At 43.8% G+C, this 21912-nt stretch overlaps 3 pseudogenes across 3 annotated transcripts; all 3 read right to left on the bottom strand.

The window, feature by feature from the left end:
• Window positions 1-2863: 2863 nt before the first annotated feature.
• LOC309621596 (E3 ubiquitin-protein ligase makorin-1 pseudogene) lies at window positions 2864-4291 on the bottom strand (annotated as a pseudogene). Its single transcript has one exon. The product of its transcript is annotated as an E3 ubiquitin-protein ligase makorin-1 pseudogene (transcript).
• A 4921-nt stretch (window positions 4292-9212) lies between these two features.
• On the bottom strand, window positions 9213-10640 carry LOC309621616 (E3 ubiquitin-protein ligase makorin-1 pseudogene; annotated as a pseudogene). The gene has a single exon. The product of its transcript is annotated as an E3 ubiquitin-protein ligase makorin-1 pseudogene (transcript).
• A 4921-nt stretch (window positions 10641-15561) lies between these two features.
• Window positions 15562-16989, bottom strand: LOC309621598 (E3 ubiquitin-protein ligase makorin-1 pseudogene; annotated as a pseudogene). The gene has a single exon. The product of its transcript is annotated as an E3 ubiquitin-protein ligase makorin-1 pseudogene (transcript).
• Between the last annotated feature and the right edge of the window lie 4923 nt (window positions 16990-21912).

Raw genomic sequence — 21912 nt, 5'->3', positions numbered from 1 at the left:
GTTGTGGGAAATGGCCACAAGGAGGCATCATTTCTCCGTTCCCAAATCTGGGTACCAAGGCAGCAGAGCCTTCCAGGAAGTCGTGTTCCTAGGTTTTAAATTAGAATGGAATGTGCCAGGAGAAACCCCCATAAGTTTATGTCTCATTACTTCTTCTTGTTTTTTTTTTTACTTTTTTTAATCGGGATAAATTTTACAATATTGTTTGTCCTAGGTGTACAGAATCTGGTTCATTTGTACATTATATATGTCTATCCTTGTACAGATCCTCTTCCCATGTAAAATATTACAGAGTGTTCTGTAGACCTCCCTTGCTATATGGTCGGTCTTTTTGATAAATGTATATAATATGTATTTGTATACGTATAGTAACACTAATCTTAATTTATCCATTTCCCCCACCTTTCCTTTTACATGAGCATAGTTTGTTTTCTAATTCTGTGAGCGTCTTTCTCTGTGGAAATATGTTCATTTGTGTCAGTTATTAGCTAACCCCTGTAAGTGATATCATAGGACATAGGTCTGTTGCTTTCCGACTTACATCATGTTTGGTGATTATCCCCAGGTTCACCTGTGGTGCCTCATAGAGCAGTGTTTCATTGTTTTCCATGGCTAATATTCCATTGTGTACATGGACCACTTCTTCTTTATCCATTCACCTGTTGAAGAACATTTTGGTTGCTTCACTATCTTGGCTATTGTGAATAAGGCTGCTGTGCAGCTTTTGCAGCCTATATCTTCTCGATTCTGGTCTTCTCAGGTGAGAGGCCCAGTGGTGTGCCTGCTGGATTAAATGGTACCTCAATTTTTACTTTTGAATACAGCTCCATTCTGTTCTCATTGTTGGCTGTTACGACTTTACGTCTCACCAGCAGGTAGAGGGTACACAGTTCTCTAAAGCCCCTTCAGCATTTATTGTTTGTAGACTTTTTGCTGATGGTCAGTCGACTGGTGTGCATTGAAACCTTTTTGTAGATTAGATTGCATGAGTCTAATACTTCCTGAGGTTGAGCTTTTATTCATTTTCCTTTTTCTTTAAAGAGAGGGAGTAAAACTTCACTCTTCATACTATCTTCTTGAAAAATTGGCCTGTTTTGAATTGTTTTGTCCATTCCTTACCTCAGCACAATTTTTGAGGGCAGGTGTCCTTTACGGCCCCGAGTCCTTCTGAATGTTAATGACCATTAGCTGTGGGTGTAAAGCCGCTCTTGCGGGAAACGGCCACAAGGTGGCAGCATTTCTCCTTTACCAAATCTGGTTACTAATGCAACAGAGCCTTAATGGAAGTGGTGTTCTAGGTTGTAAACTAGAATGGAATGTGCCAGGAAAAAGCCCTTTAAGTTTATGTCTCATTACTTCTCTTTTTGGGTGGGGGGGCGGTTAAAAATTGTTTTATATGGGAAAAGTGCGTCTTACAAAAGGGCTGCTGAAAAAGACAGAGACCCCTGCAAGAATTACTTGTTTTTGCTTAACGTGAAAGTATGAGTGGTATCCAAGGAATCAAAGCAGTAGATGGACAAATCAGGGGCATCTCCAAGTCACTTTCAGGAAATAGAGCAACAAAACGCAAATTTATATTTTCTGATCAAGGAATTCTTCTAACAATTTAACTTTAGCTTATCTCGTGGATTACCACCCCTCCGTCCCCTTTTAGTGGAAAAACATGACTTACTACTGCAAACCAATTACTCCACTACAGGAAACACCTTAGAACATAGTTTTGAATCACACCTGTCTAGCTGCAAAGCTCAGGGATGGAATGAGGCAAATACCCACACAAACGGACCCAAGAACCCGACAACAAAACCCCTCAAATGAGGACAAAGGTTTGTCAAAAAGTGCCTGGACTAGAAAGTCTAGGAGATCATAAAACATTAAATACAACTGTGTAACTGAGACCCAGTTTGTATTAATACATGAGATAACCAGATAGTTGAACCTCTATGGCTAAGCCCATTTCCCTATTTATATAGACAGAGGTAGCCCTGCTCTATTAACAGCTACCAATATACTGCTTTGTCCTTTAAGATCTATTTGCCACACGAGGCTGAAACTAGTAAACTTGAGTTTTTCCACTAAGGCTACAGACACTGCATCTATGCAGGGATGAGAAGCTTGTTACACACTCACACGTACCAAGTCTATCAGCCCTTGGGAGTCAACTTCCAACTCTGCATTTCTTTTATTCCGCTATATCTTTATATGTGTTCTTTCACCATTTTCCTATCAGGCTAAACACAGTAAAAATCTCAACACAGTCGCACCTGGTTCTGGTTACCCAGCAGTAGTACTTGTGTGCAATTAAACAAGAGACGAAAACCACAGAACGAGTGCACAGGGTGGGGATTCCAGGGCAGGGGACAGATATAGAAACACAGATGTGCAGAATTCACCAGAAACCTCAAGCATCCGCCTAAGTCTATAGCAGAAGGCTACACGCCACAGTTCAGATCCTTCACCTATCACCCCAATTCTTGGACCCAAAAGCAGGGCCAATGCTGTTACTTTTGAACCTGGGGTCCTCAAAAATGAGTACTGGAAATCCAGAAATGCTACCCTTGAACCGTGTGAATCTGGCTGAAAACAGATGACGCAGCAAACCTACACGCTGTCTGACCTTTAAATTCATGTTACAAGAAAACTAACTTTAAGATTCATTTTTGTAACTTTTTTAAACAGAGAAAACAACACACTCCTTGGGGAAAGGTGAGGGATTGAGAAGACAGGCCCTGGGTAAAAATTATCACGACAGCACCTGGAGTTGAGAGGCCTGCCTAGAAGAGAACCACGGGCACTGCTGCCAGCAGTGGGGAGGGCTGCCGTCTGAGGCTCAGCAGACCAGTTCACACGCCCAGCAAAGCTGCTATAGATCCAAGTCATAAAAATCTTCCAGCTCATCGTGAAACAAGTCCCACTCGTCTTCAGAGTCTGTCAGGTCGTCGTCCCCACCTGCAGCCAAAAGCACAAGCAACATCTCGCCCAGCTTAAAGGTGACAACCTCTTCTTCGTCGTTGTCAAAGGGGTTGCCTTTCCCTCTCTCCTCAATGATCTCCCAGAAGTGGTTCGTTCGTTGGGCCCGGTATGTGCTTGATGTTCCCACTTTCTGTCTCTGTGGCTCCTCTCTATGGCATCAGGGTACGCATGCTTGTAAACGCAGTTCCCTCCAAATGGGCAGCTCCCACGTCCTTCGTCAAAATACCTGCACACCTTGTTGCTCATTGCCTCCTTGTATTTCTGAATGAGTTTCTGCTTCTCTTCTTTCTCCTCCACCCAGTACTCACTTGGAATGACAATGTTAGATGTGATCCGGCATTCTGGGCAGTACTTTATGATCTTGCTCTCAAATTGCTTAGCACTCCTCCACTTGCGAATACATTTGAGACAGTAGGTGTGGTTGCAGTTGGAGAGGATTCCGAAGCGGCGCTCGCGGGGGTTGGCTTTCTCATAGACCACCTCCATGCAGATCCCACACACCATGTCCTTGCGGTGCTGCACAGCAAACGAGAGCTCCATGTCCTTCTCATGGGCCTCGATGCAAGATTTGATGTGTTGTGATCTTTGGGCAGCATCCACTGGATGGAGGACCTGCAGCCCACACATATCACACGCGTCTCCATGGAGATACACACAGTTCTCCCCATATCGGCACTCTCCCACTGCAGCATAGGGGCAGATCTGCTTCTTTGTTTCCACTGCAATTTGCTCCTTCTCTGATTCTTCCTTGGTCACTGAGCCCTGCAGGGGTGCTTCAGTGGAGGAAGAGGCAGTACGGCCACAGTAGGGCTGCCCAGGAACAAACTCAATGGCGTTCACCCAGTCTTCTGAACCAGCTCCTACAGTTGAAAAGTTTGAATTTCTTGACTCAGCTTCGCCCATATGCATTTCACCAATCTGTCCAACTACTGATGAGAGACTTGAGGAAGCAGCAAGGGGTGACTTTGCAGTTAGAGCTGTAGCAGTTGCAATGGCTTGCTGTGTTCATATTTGCAGCGGTCTCCGTAAATACAGTACTCTCGCTGAAAATACTTGTACACTACACCATATGGACTCTCAGAGAGGTCACGTGAGTATCGACAGTTATCTCCTTCCTTACAAACCCCATGCATGAAATACCTGCAGGTGACCTGTTTGGTCCAGCCGCCGCCGCTGCCGTCGCTGCCAAATCCCGTGCCCGCAGGGACGGGGAGGTAACTGTGGGGATAGGGGTGGGGGAGGCCGCTGCCACCGCCGCCCCTGCCGCTCCTGCTCTTGATGTTTTGGCTGTTGTTCCCGGAGCTGCAGCCTCCGCCATTACTGTTTATCCCACACAGCAGTGGCGCCGGAACTTCCGGGATCACATAATTCCGGTCCGGCTGAGGGGGGAGAAGGCGGCGAGGCGAAGGGTGGGAAGGGGGAGGACACTGAGGCGCCCGCTCACTCCCCTCTGGCCCGCGTCGTGTCTCTGAGTGCTCTCGCCGCTCGAACTGTGGGCCGGAGCCCGAGCACCCCCTTCTCATTACTTCTTGTTCGTATTTTTAAGTAAATTTTTATTTTTTATCACAGCAAATTTGATTACAAGATTTTGTTTGCTCTAGGTGTGCAAGATGTGGTTCTTTCACACATATACATATATCTCTTCTTCTTCGTATCCTTTTCCCATGTAGGTTATGACACAATGTTGAGTAGTCTTCTCTTGGTATTCTGTAGGTCTTTGGTGATTCTGTATTTCACATGTGTTTGTATATCTCTGTTAACCCCAATATCGTAATGTATCCAATCCTCACACCTTTCCATTTAGTGAACCATCAGTTTGTTTAATGAATCTGTGATTGCCTTTCTCTGTGGAAATATCTTCATTGGTATCAATTTTTTGGTAACACCTACAAGTGATAGGATAGGATATGTGTCTTTCGTTTTCTCACTTACTACAAGTTGCGTGATTCCTTCTAGACGCATCTATGGTGCTGCAAATGGCATTGTTTCATTTTTTCGCTAGCTAATATTCCATCTCTACATGTAGCAGTTCTTCTTTGTCCCCCCATCTGTTGGTGGACTTTTTGGTTACTTCCATATCTTGGCTATTGTAATACTGTGCAGTGCAGTTTTGCCTGCCTGTGTCTTTCCAGTTCTGTCTTCGGAGGTTATAGGTCCAGGAAGGGGCCTGCTGGATCATATGGTAGCTCAATATTTCCCTTTTAAAGGCACCTCCATTCAGTTCTCATTAGTGGCTCTTTCCAAGTTACGTCCCTCTTAAAGTTGAGCGTATGCATTTCTCCACAACACCTTCAGCATTTATTGTTTATAGTTTTCTTGCTGATGGTTATTCTGACTGGTTTGAGATAATACCTCTTTGTGGTTGAATTTGCATGTGTCTCATAATCCGCTGAAATTGAGCTTTAAGGCACGTGCTTTTATTTTTCAATCTGTGATTACAGCTTAGTTCTTCAAAGTGTTTTCTTAAAGTATGTGTCACATTTTGAAATGCTTTGGCCATTTACCTCCCTCTAAACATTTTGAGGGCAGGTTTCATTTACAGCCCTGCCATACTTGTTCATATGAAGTGAGCATTAGCACAGGTTTTAAAGCTGCTTTTGCAGGTAACGGCCAGAGGATGGCAGCCTTTCTACGTTCCCCACTCTGGTAACTAGGGAAACAGCTCTCCCGGCCAGTGGTGTTCCTCGGTTATAAATTAGAGTGGAATGTGCCCGGATAAACCCACAAAAGCGGATGTCTCCTTACTTTTGTTTGTTTTTTAAATTTAATTTATAGTTTTTATTGGAGTAATATTCCATTGTGTACATAGACCACTTCTTCTTGGTGCATTCCTGTATTGATGGATATTTTCGTTGCTTCCAAGTGTTGGCTATGGTAAATATTGCTGGAGTGCAGGATTGCCAGCCTGTGACTTTTTGATTCTCATTTCTCAGGGGTTACGCCCAGCACTGGGTGTGAATGATTGACCTGTAGCTCAATGTTCAAAGCACCTCCATTGTGTTTTCATTAGTGGCTCTTACCACGTCCCCCATAGAAGAGAGGGTAAGCATCTCTCCACAATCACTTCAGCATTTATTGTTTGCAGCATTTTTGCTAATGGCCATTCTGACTGCTGTGAGCTGATCGGTTTTTGTAATTTGGGTTTGCATGTCTTTAAAAATTCCTGAAATTCATCATTTTTCCTCGCCTTTTTGTTTTCTGTTAAAAAAAATGTGAGTACAGTATACCTCTTGAAATTGTCATCTTGAAAGGTTGCCCTCTTTTGAAATTTTGGTCGATTTTCGACCCCAGGAACTTTTGGAGGGCAGGTGTCATTTAAATAAATGCAAGTTTGGTGAATATTTAGTGACCTTTAGCAATGTGTTTAAAGCTGCTGTTGTGGGAAATGGCCACAAGGAGGCATCATTTCTCCGTTCCCAAATCTGGGTACCAAGGCAGCAGAGCCTTCCAGGAAGTCGTGTTCCTAGGTTTTAAATTAGAATGGAATGTGCCAGGAGAAACCCCCATAAGTTTATGTCTCATTACTTCTTCTTGTTTTTTTTTTTTACTTTTTTTAATCGGGGTAAATTTTAGAATATTGTTTGTCCTAGGTGTACAGAATCTGGTTCATTTGTACATTATATATGTCTACACTTGTACAGATCCTCTTCCCATGTAAAATATTACAGCGTTTTCTGTAGACCTCCCTTGCTATATGGTCGGTCTTTTTGATAAATGTATATAATATGTATTTGTATACGTATAGTAACACTAATCTTAATTTATCCATTCCCCCCACCTTTCCTTTTACATGAGCATAGTTTGTTTTCTAATTCTGTGAGCGTCTTTCTCTGTGGAAATATGTTCATTTGTGTCAGTTATTAGCTAACCCCTGTAAGTGATATCATAGGATATAGGTCTTTTGCTTTCCGACTTACATCATGTTTGGTGATTATCCCCAGGTTCACCTGTGGTGCCTCAAAGAGCAGTGTTTCATTGTTTTCCATGGCTAATATTCCATTGTGTACATGGACCACTTCTTCTTTATCCATTCACCTGTTGAAGAACATTTTGGTTGCTTCACTGTCTTGGCTATTGTGAATAAGGCTGCAGTGCAGCTTTTGCAGCCTATGTCTTCTCGATTCTGGTCTTCTCAGGTGAGAGGCCCAGTGGCGTGCCTGCTGGATTAAATGGTACCTCAATTTTTACTTTTTAATGCAGCTCCTTTCTGTTCTCATTGTTGGCTGTTACGACTTTACGTCTCACCAGCAGGTAGAGGGTACACAGTTCTCTAAAGCCCCTTCAGCATTTATTGTTTGTAGACTTTTTGCTGATGGTCAGTCGACTGGTGTGCGTTGAAACCTTTTTGTAGATTAGATTGCATGAGTCTAATACTTCCTGAGGTTGAGCTTTTATCCATTTTCCTTTTTTTTTTAAAGAGAGGGAGTAAAACTTCACTCTTCATACTATCTTCTTGAAAAATTCCCTGTTTTGAATTGTTTTGTCCATTCCTTACCTCAGCACAATTTTTGAGGGCAGGTGTCCTTTACGGCCCCGAGTCCTTCTGAATGTTAATGACCATTAGCTGTGGGTGTAAAGCCGCTCTTGTGGGAAACGGCCACAAGGCGGCAGCATTTCTCCTTTACCAAATCTGGTTACTAATGCAACAGAGCCTTAATGGAAGTGGTGTTCTAGGTTGTAAACTAGAATGGAATGTGCCAGGAAAAAGCCCTTTAAGTTTATGTCTCATTACTTCTCTTTTTGGGTGGGGGGGCGGTTAAAAATTGTTTTATATGGGAAAAGTGCGTCTTACAAAAGGGCTGCTGAAAAAGACAGAGACCCCTGCAAGAATTACTTGTTTTTGCTTAACGTGAAAGTATGAGTGGTATCCAAGGAATCAAAGCAGTAGATGGACAAATCAGGGGCATCTCCAAGTCACTTTCAGGAAATAGAGCAACAAAACGCAAATTTATATTTTCTGATCAAGGAATTCTTCTAACAATTTAACTTTAGCTTATCTCGTGGATTACCACCCCTCCGTCCCCTTTTAGTGGAAAAACATGACTTACTACTGCAAGCCAATTACTCCACTACAGGAAACACCTTAGAACATAGTTTTGAATCACACCTGTCTAGCTGCAAAGCTCAGGGATGGAATGAGGCAAATACCCACACAAACGGACCCAAGAACCCGACAACAAAACCCCTCAAATGAGGACAAAGGTTTGTCAAAAAGTGCCTGGACTAGAAAGTCTAGGAGATCATAAAACATTAAATACAACTGTGTAACTGAGACCCAGTTTGTGTTAATCCATGAGATAACCAGATAGTTGAACCTCTATGGCTAAGCCCATTTCCCTATTTATATAGACAGAGCTAGCCCTGCTCTATTAACAGCTACCAATATACTGCTTTGTCCTTTAAGATCTATTTGCCACACGAGGCTGAAACCAGTAAACTTGAGTTTTTCCACCAAGGCTACAGACACTGCATCTATGCAGGGAAGAGAAGCTTGTTACACACTCACACGTACCAAGTCTATCAGCCCTTGGGAGTCAACTTCCAACTCTGCATTTCTTTTATTCCGCTATATCTTTATATGTGTTCTTTCACCATTTTCCTATCAGGCTAAACACAGTAAAAATCTCAACACAGTCGCACCTGGTTCTGGTTACCCAGCAGTAGTACTTGTGTGCAATTAAACAAGAGACGAAAACCACAGAACGAGTGCACAGGGTGGGGATTCCAGGGCAGGGGACAGATATAGAAACACAGATGTGCAGAATTCACCAGAAACCTCAAGCATCCGCCTAAGTCTATAGCAGAAGGCTACACGCCACAGTTCAGATCCTTCACCTATTACCCCAATTCTTGGACCCAAAAGCAGGGCCAATGCTGTTACTTTTGAACCTGGGGTCCTCAAAAATGAGTACTGGAAATCCAGAAATGCTACCCTTGAACCGTGTGAATCTGGCTGAAAACAGATGACGCAGCAAACCTACACGCTGTCTGACCGTTAAATTCATGTTACAAGAAAACTAACTTTAAGATTCATTTTTGTAACTTTTTTAAACAGAGAAAACAACACACTCCTTGGGGAAAGGTGAGGGATTGAGAAGACAGGCCCTGGGTAAAAATTATTACGACAGCACCTGGAGTTGAGAGGCCTGCCTAGAAGAGAACCACGGGCACTGCTGCCACCAGTGGGGAGGGCTGCCGTCTGAGGCTCAGCAGACCAGTTCACACGCCCAGCAAAGCTGCTATAGATCCAAGTCATAAAAATCTTCCAGCTCATCGTGAAACAAGTCCCACTCGTCTTCAGAGTCTGTCAGGTCGTCGTCCCCACCTGCAGCCAAAAGCACAAGCAACATCTCGCCCAGCTTAAAGGTGACAACCTCTTCTTCGTCGTTGTCAAAGGGGTTGCCTTTCCCTCTCTCCTCAATGATCTCCCAGAAGTGGTTCGTTCGTTGGGCCCGGTATGTGCTTGATGTTCCCACTTTCTGTCTCTGTGGCTCCTCTCTATGGCATCAGGGTACGCATGCTTGTAAACGCAGTTCCCTCCAAATGGGCAGCTCCCACGTCCTTCGTCAAAATACCTGCACACCTTGTTGCTCATTGCCTCCTTGTATTTCTGAATGAGTTTCTGCTTCTCTTCTTTCTCCTCCACCCAGTACTCACTTGGAATGACAATGTTAGATGTGATCCGGCATTCTGGGCAGTACTTTATGATCTTGCTCTCAAATTGCTTAGCACTCCTCCACTTGCGAATACATTTGAGACAGTAGGTGTGGTTGCAGTTGGAGAGGATTCCGAAGCGGCGCTCGCGGGGGTTGGCTTTCTCATAGACCACCTCCATGCAGATCCCACACACCATGTCCTTGCGGTGCTGCACAGCAAACGAGAGCTCCATGTCCTTCTCATGGGCCTCGATGCAAGATTTGATGTGTTGTGATCTTTGGGCAGCATCCACTGGATGGAGGACCTGCAGCCCACACATATCACACGCGTCTCCATGGAGATACACACAGTTCTCCCCATATCGGCACTCTCCCACTGCAGCATAGGGGCAGATCTGCTTCTTTGTTTCCACTGCAATTTGCTCCTTCTCTGATTCTTCCTTGGTCACTGAGCCCTGCAGGGGTGCTTCAGTGGAGGAAGAGGCAGTACGGCCACAGTAGGGCTGCCCAGGAACAAACTCAATGGCGTTCACCCAGTCTTCTGAACCAGCTCCTACAGTTGAAAAGTTTGAATTTCTTGACTCAGCTTCGCCCATATGCATTTCACCAATCTGTCCAACTACTGATGAGAGACTTGAGGAAGCAGCAAGGGGTGACTTTGCAGTTAGAGCTGTAGCAGTTGCAATGGCTTGCTGTGTTCATATTTGCAGCGGTCTCCGTAAATACAGTACTCTCGCTGAAAATACTTGTACACTACACCATATGGACTCTCAGAGAGGTCACGTGAGTATCGACAGTTATCTCCTTCCTTACAAACCCCATGCATGAAATACCTGCAGGTGACCTGTTTGGTCCAGCCGCCGCCGCTGCCGTCGCTGCCAAATCCCGTGCCCGCAGGGACGGGGAGGTAACTGTGGGGATAGGGGTGGGGGAGGCCGCTGCCACCGCCGCCCCTGCCGCTCCTGCTCTTGATGTTTTGGCTGTTGTTCCCGGAGCTGCAGCCTCCGCCATTACTGTTTATCCCACACAGCAGTGGCGCCGGAACTTCCGGGATCACATAATTCCGGTCCGGCTGAGGGGGGAGAAGGCGGCGAGGCGAAGGGTGGGAAGGGGGAGGACACTGAGGCGCCCGCTCACTCCCCTCTGGCCCGCGTCGTGTCTCTGAGTGCTCTCGCCGCTCGAACTGTGGGCCGGAGCCCGAGCACCCCCTTCTCATTACTTCTTGTTCGTATTTTTAAGTAAATTTTTATTTTTTATCACAGCAAATTTGATTACAAGATTTTGTTTGCTCTAGGTGTGCAAGATGTGGTTCTTTCACACATATACATATATCTCTTCTTCTTCGTATCCTTTTCCCATGTAGGTTATGACACAATGTTGAGTAGTCTTCTCTTGGTATTCTGTAGGTCTTTGGTGATTCTGTATTTCACATGTGTTTGTATATCTCTGTTAACCCCAATATCGTAATGTATCCAATCCTCACACCTTTCCATTTAGTGAACCATCAGTTTGTTTAATGAATCTGTGATTGCCTTTCTCTGTGGAAATATCTTCATTGGTATCAATTTTTTGGTAACACCTACAAGTGATAGGATAGGATATGTGTCTTTCGTTTTCTCACTTACTACAAGTTGCGTGATTCCTTCTAGACGCATCTATGGTGCTGCAAATGGCATTGTTTCATTTTTTCGCTAGCTAATATTCCATCTCTACATGTAGCAGTTCTTCTTTGTCCCCCCATCTGTTGGTGGACTTTTTGGTTACTTCCATATCTTGGCTATTGTAATACTGTGCAGTGCAGTTTTGCCTGCCTGTGTCTTTCCAGTTCTGTCTTCGGAGGTTATAGGTCCAGGAAGGGGCCTGCTGGATCATATGGTAGCTCAATATTTCCCTTTTAAAGGCACCTCCATTCAGTTCTCATTAGTGGCTCTTTCCAAGTTACGTCCCTCTTAAAGTTGAGCGTATGCATTTCTCCACAACACCTTCAGCATTTATTGTTTATAGTTTTCTTGCTGATGGTTATTCTGACTGGTTTGAGATAATACCTCTTTGTGGTTGAATTTGCATGTGTCTCATAATCCGCTGAAATTGAGCTTTAAGGCACGTGCTTTTATTTTTCAATCTGTGATTACAGCTTAGTTCTTCAAAGTGTTTTCTTAAAGTATGTGTCACATTTTGAAATGCTTTGGCCATTTACCTCCCTCTAAACATTTTGAGGGCAGGTTTCATTTACAGCCCTGCCATACTTGTTCATATGAAGTGAGCATTAGCACAGGTTTTAAAGCTGCTTTTGCAGGTAACGGCCAGAGGATGGCAGCCTTTCTACGTTCCCCACTCTGGTAACTAGGGAAACAGCTCTCCCGGCCAGTGGTGTTCCTCGGTTATAAATTAGAGTGGAATGTGCCCGGATAAACCCACAAAAGCGGATGTCTCCTTACTTTTGTTTGTTTTTTAAATTTAATTTATAGTTTTTATTGGAGTAATATTCCATTGTGTACATAGACCACTTCTTCTTGGTGCATTCCTGTATTGATGGATATTTTCGTTGCTTCCAAGTGTTGGCTATGGTAAATATTGCTGGAGTGCAGGATTGCCAGCCTGTGACTTTTTGATTCTCATTTCTCAGGGGTTACGCCCAGCACTGGGTGTGAATGATTGACCTGTAGCTCAATGTTCAAAGCACCTCCATTGTGTTTTCATTAGTGGCTCTTACCACGTCCCCCATAGAAGAGAGGGTAAGCATCTCTCCACAATCACTTCAGCATTTATTGTTTGCAGCATTTTTGCTAATGGCCATTCTGACTGCTGTGAGCTGATCGGTTTTTGTAATTTGGGTTTGCATGTCTTTAAAAATTCCTGAAATTCATCATTTTTCCTCGCCTTTCTGTTTTCTGTTAAAAAAAATGTGAGTACAGTATACCTCTTGAAATTGTCATCTTGAAAGGTTGCCCTCTTTTGAAATTTTGGTCGATTTTCGACCCCAGGAACTTTTGGAGGGCAGGTGTCATTTAAATAAATGCAAGTTTGGTGAATATTTAGTGACCTTTAGCAATGTGTTTAAAGCTGCTGTTGTGGGAAATGGCCACAAGGAGGCATCATTTCTCCGTTCCCAAATCTGGGTACCAAGGCAGCAGAGCCTTCCAGGAAGTCGTGTTCCTAGGTTTTAAATTAGAATGGAATGTGCCAGGAGAAACCCCCATAAGTTTATGTCTCATTACTTCTTCTTGTTTTTTTTTTTTACTTTTTTTAATCGGGGTAAATTTTAGAATATTGTTTGTCCTAGGTGTACAGAATCTGGTTCATTTGTACATTATATATGTCTACACTTGTACAGATCCTCTTCCCATGTAAAATATTACAGCGTTTTCTGTAGACCTCCCTTGCTATATGGTCGGTCTTTTTGATAAATGTATATAATATGTATTTGTATACGTATAGTAACACTAATCTTAATTTATCCATTCCCCCCACCTTTCCTTTTACATGAGCATAGTTTGTTTTCTAATTCTGTGAGCGTCTTTCTCTGTGGAAATATGTTCATTTGTGTCAGTTATTAGCTAACCCCTGTAAGTGATATCATAGGATATAGGTCTTTTGCTTTCCGACTTACATCATGTTTGGTGATTATCCCCAGGTTCACCTGTGGTGCCTCAAAGAGCAGTGTTTCATTGTTTTCCATGGCTAATATTCCATTGTGTACATGGACCACTTCTTCTTTATCCATTCACCTGTTGAAGAACATTTTGGTTGCTTCACTGTCTTGGCTATTGTGAATAAGGCTGCAGTGCAGCTTTTGCAGCCTATGTCTTCTCGATTCTGGTCTTCTCAGGTGAGAGGCCCAGTGGCGTGCCTGCTGGATTAAATGGTACCTCAATTTTTACTTTTTAATGCAGCTCCTTTCTGTTCTCATTGTTGGCTGTTACGACTTTACGTCTCACCAGCAGGTAGAGGGTACACAGTTCTCTAAAGCCCCTTCAGCATTTATTGTTTGTAGACTTTTTGCTGATGGTCAGTCGACTGGTGTGCGTTGAAACCTTTTTGTAGATTAGATTGCATGAGTCTAATACTTCCTGAGGTTGAGCTTTTATCCATTTTCCTTTTTTTTTTAAAGAGAGGGAGTAAAACTTCACTCTTCATACTATCTTCTTGAAAAATTCCCTGTTTTGAATTGTTTTGTCCATTCCTTACCTCAGCACAATTTTTGAGGGCAGGTGTCCTTTACGGCCCCGAGTCCTTCTGAATGTTAATGACCATTAGCTGTGGGTGTAAAGCCGCTCTTGTGGGAAACGGCCACAAGGCGGCAGCATTTCTCCTTTACCAAATCTGGTTACTAATGCAACAGAGCCTTAATGGAAGTGGTGTTCTAGGTTGTAAACTAGAATGGAATGTGCCAGGAAAAAGCCCTTTAAGTTTATGTCTCATTACTTCTCTTTTTGGGTGGGGGGGCGGTTAAAAATTGTTTTATATGGGAAAAGTGCGTCTTACAAAAGGGCTGCTGAAAAAGACAGAGACCCCTGCAAGAATTACTTGTTTTTGCTTAACGTGAAAGTATGAGTGGTATCCAAGGAATCAAAGCAGTAGATGGACAAATCAGGGGCATCTCCAAGTCACTTTCAGGAAATAGAGCAACAAAACGCAAATTTATATTTTCTGATCAAGGAATTCTTCTAACAATTTAACTTTAGCTTATCTCGTGGATTACCACCCCTCCGTCCCCTTTTAGTGGAAAAACATGACTTACTACTGCAAGCCAATTACTCCACTACAGGAAACACCTTAGAACATAGTTTTGAATCACACCTGTCTAGCTGCAAAGCTCAGGGATGGAATGAGGCAAATACCCACACAAACGGACCCAAGAACCCGACAACAAAACCCCTCAAATGAGGACAAAGGTTTGTCAAAAAGTGCCTGGACTAGAAAGTCTAGGAGATCATAAAACATTAAATACAACTGTATAACTGAGACCCAGTTTGTGTTAATCCATGAGATAACCAGATAGTTGAACCTCTATGGCTAAGCCCATTTCCCTATTTATATAGACAGAGCTAGCCCTGCTCTATTAACAGCTACCAATATACTGCTTTGTCCTTTAAGATCTATTTGCCACACGAGGCTGAAACCAGTAAACTTGAGTTTTTCCACCAAGGCTACAGACACTGCATCTATGCAGGGAAGAGAAGCTTGTTACACACTCACACGTACCAAGTCTATCAGCCCTTGGGAGTCAACTTCCAACTCTGCATTTCTTTTATTCCGCTATATCTTTATATGTGTTCTTTCACCATTTTCCTATCAGGCTAAACACAGTAAAAATCTCAACACAGTCGCACCTGGTTCTGGTTACCCAGCAGTAGTACTTGTGTGCAATTAAACAAGAGACGAAAACCACAGAACGAGTGCACAGGGTGGGGATTCCAGGGCAGGGGACAGATATAGAAACACAGATGTGCAGAATTCACCAGAAACCTCAAGCATCCGCCTAAGTCTATAGCAGAAGGCTACACGCCACAGTTCAGATCCTTCACCTATCACCCCAATTCTTGGACCCAAAAGCAGGGCCAATGCTGTTACTTTTGAACCTGGGGTCCTCAAAAATGAGTACTGGAAATCCAGAAATGCTACCCTTGAACCGTGTGAATCTGGCTGAAAACAGATGACGCAGCAAACCTACACGCTGTCTGACCGTTAAATTCATGTTACAAGAAAACTAACTTTAAGATTCATTTTTGTAACTTTTTTAAACAGAGAAAACAACACACTCCTTGGGGAAAGGTGAGGGATTGAGAAGACAGGCCCTGGGTAAAAATTATTACGACAGCACCTGGAGTTGAGAGGCCTGCCTAGAAGAGAACCACGGGCACTGCTGCCACCAGTGGGGAGGGCTGCCGTCTGAGGCTCAGCAGACCAGTTCACACGCCCAGCAAAGCTGCTATAGATCCAAGTCATAAAAATCTTCCAGCTCATCGTGAAACAAGTCCCACTCGTCTTCAGAGTCTGTCAGGTCGTCGTCCCCACCTGCAGCCAAAAGCACAAGCAACATCTCGCCCAGCTTAAAGGTGACAACCTCTTCTTCGTCGTTGTCAAAGGGGTTGCCTTTCCCTCTCTCCTCAATGATCTCCCAGAAGTGGTTCGTTCGTTGGGCCCGGTATGTGCTTGATGTTCCCACTTTCTGTCTCTGTGGCTCCTCTCTATGGCATCAGGGTACGCATGCTTGTAAACGCAGTTCCCTCCAAATGGGCAGCTCCCACGTCCTTCGTCAAAATACCTGCACACCTTGTTGCTCATTGCCTCCTTGTATTTCTGAATGAGTTTCTGCTTCTCTTCTTTCTCCTCCACCCAGTACTCACTTGGAATGACAATGTTAGATGTGATCCGGCATTCTGGGCAGTACTTTATGATCTTGCTCTCAAATTGCTTAGCACTCCTCCACTTGCGAATACATTTGAGACAGTAGGTGTGGTTGCAGTTGGAGAGGATTCCGAAGCGGCGCTCGCGGGGGTTGGCTTTCTCATAGACCACCTCCATGCAGATCCCACACACCATGTCCTTGCGGTGCTGCACAGCAAACGAGAGCTCCATGTCCTTCTCATGGGCCTCGATGCAAGATTTGATGTGTTGTGATCTTTGGGCAGCATCCACTGGATGGAGGACCTGCAGCCCACACATATCACACGCGTCTCCATGGAGATACACACAGTTCTCCCCATATCGGCACTCTCCCACTGCAGCATAGGGGCAGATCTGCTTCTTTGTTTCCACTGCAATTTGCTCCTTCTCTGATTCTTCCTTGGTCACTGAGCCCTGCAGGGGTGCTTCAGTGGAGGAAGAGGCAGTACGGCCACAGTAGGGCTGCCCAGGAACAAACTCAATGGCGTTCACCCAGTCTTCTGAACCAGCTCCTACAGTTGAAAAGTTTGAATTTCTTGACTCAGCTTCGCCCATATGCATTTCACCAATCTGTCCAACTACTGATGAGAGACTTGAGGAAGCAGCAAGGGGTGACTTTGCAGTTAGAGCTGTAGCAGTTGCAATGGCTTGCTGTGTTCATATTTGCAGCGGTCTCCGTAAATACAGTACTCTCGCTGAAAATACTTGTACACTACACCATATGGACTCTCAGAGAGGTCACGTGAGTATCGACAGTTATCTCCTTCCTTACAAACCCCATGCATGAAATACCTGCAGGTGACCTGTTTGGTCCAGCCGCCGCCGCTGCCGTCGCTGCCAAATCCCGTGCCCGCAGGGACGGGGAGGTAACTGTGGGGATAGGGGTGGGGGAGGCCGCTGCCACCGCCGCCCCTGCCGCTCCTGCTCTTGATGTTTTGGCTGTTGTTCCCGGAGCTGCAGCCTCCGCCATTACTGTTTATCCCACACAGCAGTGGCGCCGGAACTTCCGGGATCACATAATTCCGGTCCGGCTGAGGGGGGAGAAGGCGGCGAGGCGAAGGGTGGGAAGGGGGAGGACACTGAGGCGCCCGCTCACTCCCCTCTGGCCCGCGTCGTGTCTCTGAGTGCTCTCGCCGCTCGAACTGTGGGCCGGAGCCCGAGCACCCCCTTCTCATTACTTCTTGTTCGTATTTTTAAGTAAATTTTTATTTTTTATCACAGCAAATTTGATTACAAGATTTTGTTTGCTCTAGGTGTGCAAGATGTGGTTCTTTCACACATATACATATATCTCTTCTTCTTCGTATCCTTTTCCCATGTAGGTTATGACACAATGTTGAGTAGTCTTCTCTTGGTATTCTGTAGGTCTTTGGTGATTCTGTATTTCACATGTGTTTGTATATCTCTGTTAACCCCAATATCGTAATGTATCCAATCCTCACACCTTTCCATTTAGTGAACCATCAGTTTGTTTAATGAATCTGTGATTGCCTTTCTCTGTGGAAATATCTTCATTGGTATCAATTTTTTGGTAACACCTACAAGTGATAGGATAGGATATGTGTCTTTCGTTTTCTCACTTACTACAAGTTGCGTGATTCCTTCTAGACGCATCTATGGTGCTGCAAATGGCATTGTTTCATTTTTTCGCTAGCTAATATTCCATCTCTACATGTAGCAGTTCTTCTTTGTCCCCCCATCTGTTGGTGGACTTTTTGGTTACTTCCATATCTTGGCTATTGTAATACTGTGCAGTGCAGTTTTGCCTGCCTGTGTCTTTCCAGTTCTGTCTTCGGAGGTTATAGGTCCAGGAAGGGGCCTGCTGGATCATATGGTAGCTCAATATTTCCCTTTTAAAGGCACCTCCATTCAGTTCTCATTAGTGGCTCTTTCCAAGTTACGTCCCTCTTAAAGTTGAGCGTATGCATTTCTCCACAACACCTTCAGCATTTATTGTTTATAGTTTTCTTGCTGATGGTTATTCTGACTGGTTTGAGATAATACCTCTTTGTGGTTGAATTTGCATGTGTCTCATAATCCGCTGAAATTGAGCTTTAAGGCACGTGCTTTTATTTTTCAATCTGTGATTACAGCTTAGTTCTTCAAAGTGTTTTCTTAAAGTATGTGTCACATTTTGAAATGCTTTGGCCATTTACCTCCCTCTAAACATTTTGAGGGCAGGTTTCATTTACAGCCCTGCCATACTTGTTCATATGAAGTGAGCATTAGCACAGGTTTTAAAGCTGCTTTTGCAGGTAACGGCCAGAGGATGGCAGCCTTTCTACGTTCCCCACTCTGGTAACTAGGGAAACAGCTCTCCCGGCCAGTGGTGTTCCTCGGTTATAAATTAGAGTGGAATGTGCCCGGATAAACCCACAAAAGCGGATGTCTCCTTACTTTTGTTTGTTTTTTAAATTTAATTTATAGTTTTTATTGGAGTAATATTCCATTGTGTACATAGACCACTTCTTCTTGGTGCATTCCTGTATTGATGGATATTTTCGTTGCTTCCAAGTGTTGGCTATGGTAAATATTGCTGGAGTGCAGGATTGCCAGCCTGTGACTTTTTGATTCTCATTTCTCAGGGGTTACGCCCAGCACTGGGTGTGAATGATTGACCTGTAGCTCAATGTTCAAAGCACCTCCATTGTGTTTTCATTAGTGGCTCTTACCACGTCCCCCATAGAAGAGAGGGTAAGCATCTCTCCACAATCACTTCAGCATTTATTGTTTGCAGCATTTTTGCTAATGGCCATTCTGACTGCTGTGAGCTGATCGGTTTTTGTAATTTGGGTTTGCATGTCTTTAAAAATTCCTGAAATTCATCATTTTTCCTCGCCTTTTTGTTTTCTGTTAAAAAAAATGTGAGTACAGTATACCTCTTGAAATTGTCATCTTGAAAGGTTGCCCTCTTTTGAAATTTTGGTCGATTTTCGACCCCAGGAACTTTTGGAGGGCAGGTGTCATTTAAATAAATGCAAGTTTGGTGAATATTTAGTGACCTTTAGCAATGTGTTTAAAGCTGCTGTTGTGGGAAATGGCCACAAGGAGGCATCATTTCTCCGTTCCCAAATCTGGGTACCAAGGCAGCAGAGCCTTCCAGGAAGTCGTGTTCCTAGGTTTTAAATTAGAATGGAATGTGCCAGGAGAAACCCCCATAAGTTTATGTCTCATTACTTCTTCTTGTTTTTTTTTTTTACTTTTTTTAATCGGGGTAAATTTTAGAATATTGTTTGTCCTAGGTGTACAGAATCTGGTTCATTTGTACATTATATATGTCTACACTTGTACAGATCCTCTTCCCATGTAAAATATTACAGCGTTTTCTGTAGACCTCCCTTGCTATATGGTCGGTCTTTTTGATAAATGTATATAATATGTATTTGTATACGTATAGTAACACTAATCTTAATTTATCCATTCCCCCCACCTTTCCTTTTACATGAGCATAGTTTGTTTTCTAATTCTGTGAGCGTCTTTCTCTGTGGAAATATGTTCATTTGTGTCAGTTATTAGCTAACCCCTGTAAGTGATATCATAGGATATAGGTCTTTTGCTTTCCGACTTACATCATGTTTGGTGATTATCCCCAGGTTCACCTGTGGTGCCTCAAAGAGCAGTGTTTCATTGTTTTCCATGGCTAATATTCCATTGTGTACATGGACCACTTCTTCTTTATCCATTCACCTGTTGAAGAACATTTTGGTTGCTTCACTGTCTTGGCTATTGTGAATAAGGCTGCAGTGCAGCTTTTGCAGCCTATGTCTTCTCGATTCTGGTCTTCTCAGGTGAGAGGCCCAGTGGCGTGCCTGCTGGATTAAATGGTACCTCAATTTTTACTTTTTAATGCAGCTCCTTTCTGTTCTCATTGTTGGCTGTTACGACTTTACGTCTCACCAGCAGGTAGAGGGTACAGAGTTCTCTAAAGCCCCTTCAGCATTTATTGTTTGTAGACTTTTTGCTGATGGTCAGTCGACTGGTGTGCGTTGAAACCTTTTTGTAGATTAGATTGCATGAGTCTAATACTTCCTGAGGTTGAGCTTTTATCCATTTTCCTTTTTTTTTTTAAAGAGAGGGAGTAAAACTTCACTCTTCATACTATCTTCTTGAAAAATTGGCCTGTTTTGAATTGTTTTGTCCATTCCTTACCTCAGCACAATTTTTGAGGGCAGGTGTCCTTTACGGCCCCGAGTCCTTCTGAATGTTAATGACCATTAGCTGTGGGTGTAAAGCCGCTCTTGTGGGAAACGGCCACAAGGCGGCAGCATTTCTCCTTTACCAAATCTGGTTACTAATGCAACAGAGCCTTAATGGAAGTGGTGTTCTAGGTTGTAAACTAGAATGGAATGTGCCAGGAAAAAGCCCTTTAAGTTTATGTCTCATTACTTCTCTTTTTGGGTGGGGGGGCGGTTAAAAATTGTTTTATATGGGAAAAGTGCGTCTTACAAAAGGGCTGCTGAAAAAGACAGAGACCCCTGCAAGAATTACTTGTTTTTGCTTAACGTGAAAGTATGAGTGGTATCCAAGGAATCAAAGCAGTAGATGGACAAATCAGGGGCATCTCCAAGTCACTTTCAGGAAATAGAGCAACAAAACGCAAATTTATATTTTCTGATCAAGGAATTCTTCTAACAATTTAACTTTAGCTTATCTCGTGGATTACCACCCCTCCGTCCCCTTTTAGTGGAAAAACATGACTTACTACTGCAAGCCAATTACTCCACTACAGGAAACACCTTAGAACATAGTTTTGAATCACACCTGTCTAGCTGCAAAGCTCAGGGATGGAATGAGGCAAATACCCACACAAACGGACCCAAGAACCCGACAACAAAACCCCTCAAATGAGGACAAAGGTTTGTCAAAAAGTGCCTGGACTAGAAAGTCTAGGAGATCATAAAACATTAAATACAACTGTGTAACTGAGACCCAGTTTGTGTTAATCCATGAGATAACCAGATAGTTGAACCTCTATGGCTAAGCCCATTTCCCTATTTATATAGACAGAGCTAGCCCTGCTCTATTAACAGCTACCAATATACTGCTTTGTCCTTTAAGATCTATTTGCCACACGAGGCTGAAACCAGTAAACTTGAGTTTTTCCACCAAGGCTACAGACACTGCATCTATGCAGGGAAGAGAAGCTTGTTACACACTCACACGTACCAAGTCTATCAGCCCTTGGGAGTCAACTTCCAACTCTGCATTTCTTTTATTCCGCTATATCTTTATATGTGTTCTTTCACCATTTTCCTATCAGGCTAAACACAGTAAAAATCTCAACACAGTCGCACCTGGTTCTGGTTACCCAGCAGTAGTACTTGTGTGCAATTAAACAAGAGACGAAAACCACAGAACGAGTGCACAGGGTGGGGATTCCAGGGCAGGGGACAGATATAGAAACACAGATGTGCAGAATTCACCAGAAACCTCAAGCATCCGCCTAAGTCTATAGCAGAAGGCTACACGCCACAGTTCAGATCCTTCACCTATCACCCCAATTCTTGGACCCAAAAGCAGGGCCAATGCTGTTACTTTTGAACCTGGGGTCCTCAAAAATGAGTACTGGAAATCCAGAAATGCTACCCTTGAACCGTGTGAATCTGGCTGAAAACAGATGACGCAGCAAACCTACACGCTGTCTGACCGTTAAATTCATGTTACAAGAAAACTAACTTTAAGATTCATTTTTGTAACTTTTTTAAACAGAGAAAACAACACACTCCTTGGGGAAAGGTGAGGGATTGAGAAGACAGGCCCTGGGTAAAAATTATTACGACAGCACCTGGAGTTGAGAGGCCTGCCTAGAAGAGAACCACGGGCACTGCTGCCACCAGTGGGGAGGGCTGCCGTCTGAGGCTCAGCAGACCAGTTCACACGCCCAGCAAAGCTG

This window comes from Balaenoptera borealis, assembly GCF_965194805.1.
Source record: "Balaenoptera borealis genome assembly, contig: HAP1_SCAFFOLD_754, whole genome shotgun sequence".
Taxonomy (NCBI): Eukaryota; Metazoa; Chordata; class Mammalia; order Artiodactyla; family Balaenopteridae; genus Balaenoptera; species Balaenoptera borealis.
This window is presented reverse-complemented; position numbering and strand designations above follow the sequence as displayed.